The sequence below is a fragment of the Littorina saxatilis genome, linkage group LG17, assembly GCF_037325665.1.
Source record: "Littorina saxatilis isolate snail1 linkage group LG17, US_GU_Lsax_2.0, whole genome shotgun sequence".
Classification (NCBI taxonomy): Eukaryota; Metazoa; Mollusca; class Gastropoda; order Littorinimorpha; family Littorinidae; genus Littorina; species Littorina saxatilis.
In genome coordinates, this window is record NC_090261.1 from 34,507,203 (window position 1) to 34,509,497 (window position 2,295).

Sequence of the window (2,295 nt, forward strand, 5' to 3'; positions counted from 1 at the left end):
GCGTTATCTATGATTTGTGTTTACATTGTTTCTCTACTTTGCCTGTGATAAGACAGGAACTTTTTCAAGTCTGAGTAGTTATTTGCAGTGGGAAAGAAAACCCATGTGGAAAAAAAGGGGGGAGGACCCAATTAAAAAAAAACTTCGCTTGCATTGCAATGTCACAAAGGGACACCTAGTTTGATGAAATAATACAAGAATAATACTTTGTTGATGATTTTGTTATTGGTCAGTTGGTTGTTGTTGCCTACCAGCCACTGCTTTTTTGTGAGAGAAAGTGAATGTTATGAAATAAAGTTTGACTGTCTGAATCTTAATTGAATTGTGTTTGATTGTCGACCGTGCAGTGGGTGTCCGTGTAGTTGTCAGACTAGTGTGTACCTGTGCTTCAATGAGTGTGTGTCTGCGAAAGAGAGAGAAAGACTTAAGAGCTGCAGCAGTAAACCATACACCACTGTCTGTAATCAAGCAATTATTATTTCTTTTCATCACAATCATAGATCCATCACAAAACTTTCACATTCACATTCAACAGTATTTCGTATGCACACAGTCGGTTTGTGCGTGTACACACCTGTTCACAAGGAAAATCATTTGGTCTTGAAAAGTGAATAACATCTCACATAGAATGAGACCAACAACAAAAATCACATAAAAACCAATGAGAAATACAAAGCAATACAGTTGGTTACATTTTATAAACTTGTACGTACTACAATCATACTTACTGCAAGCACAGCAGTGGACTTTATCATCCATCCCACTTTGAAGTAAATGAAAACAACAAAAACAGACATGTAAAAAACAAAAATGTTCTTGAAGAACTAAAATCATCACTTACAGAATGCAGCCATAAATATGTACCGACTTCTTTCTCTCACTAAAACCAGTCTGTAACACTACAGTAATATGCTTGGATATGACAAAGGAAAACGAGACAGCAGAAAATGAATCGGGCATACAATAAAAATTACCCAAACGGAAAAATGGAAAATTTCCTAAATAAATTATCATTTAATTAATATACTTACCCGAATCACATTAGCATTGAGTCACCTGAGATGCTTCACTGAAAAACGCTTACCCGGCTAAAGAATTTAAAGGGAAGCAACCCCATCACCAAAACGAAAGTGAAAGTAGCTTTGGTAATGGGCCAGTACACCGGGAGTTACCTCCCATACGGGTGTATGCCACGTCACTTCCTCTAGGAACACGTGCCTATTATCATACGGCTTTAAAAAATCTTAAAACCATAAGCGGGGCAGGTGGGAGGGAATACAGTATGTGATTCGGGTAAGTATATTAATTAAATGATAATTTATTTAGGAAATTTTCCATTTAATATCATATTCTTACTCCGAATCACATTAGCAGATAACATCAACAAGGCGGTGGGCTAGAAATGAATCAAAACTCACCATCAAGTTCTGGACAGGAACTGGCCTGCTGCTATGAGCGCTGGAAGGCCTCTGGAGCCATCCTGTCGAAGAGCTGTGACGTCCCGAAGATAAAAGTTTATGAAAACATCTTCGGAACGCCAATACGCAGTTGTCAGCACCTCCTCTAGACGTCTGGAGCGCAGAACTGCCAGAGAGGATGCCCACGCCCTCGTCTCATGGGCTCGGGCCGAGTCAAGTGGCAAGGAGGGCATAACCCCCCCCCTCTTTGTGCGCCTCCACTCATAAGCCTGCTTGATGAGCGAGGACACCCACCGGGCCAACGTTACCTTCGACAAATCTTTCTCGCGCCTAGTAAGGAGAGAGATAAACAACAACTTCTGAGAACTAGACCGAATCGGCTGAGTCCGGGCTAAGTACAGACGAAGTGCCCTCACAGGGCAATTGACCGAATCGGGGTCACCCGGGGCCAACGCGCTGGTCAGAGCCTTAACTCTAACCAGCGGAGAGGCCTGCCCCGGAGACTGATTCTTGGCCAGGAAATCAGGCCGGAAACGCAAAGATGCGGAACCGTCCGGCTCAAAGGAGATATCTCCAGGCTGACCCGACAGGGCGTGGACCTCGCTACCCCGTCGGGCCGTAGCCAACAAAAGGAGAAACAGCGCTTTGCGAGTGACATTGAACAGACTGGCCTCGCTTAAAGGCTCAAAATCCGCAGAACGAAGGAATTCCAGGATTAAAAACAAGTCCCACTTGGGAGCGGGCAAACGAGCTTTAGCTTCCTTAAGAGCAGCCCCTTTAATGACTGCAGCTATAACGCCCCCGACTCGAACAGAACGACCAATCTGCTGAAGAGTCGCCGAGATAGCGGAGCGCCGGACCCTCAACGAGGAGACTG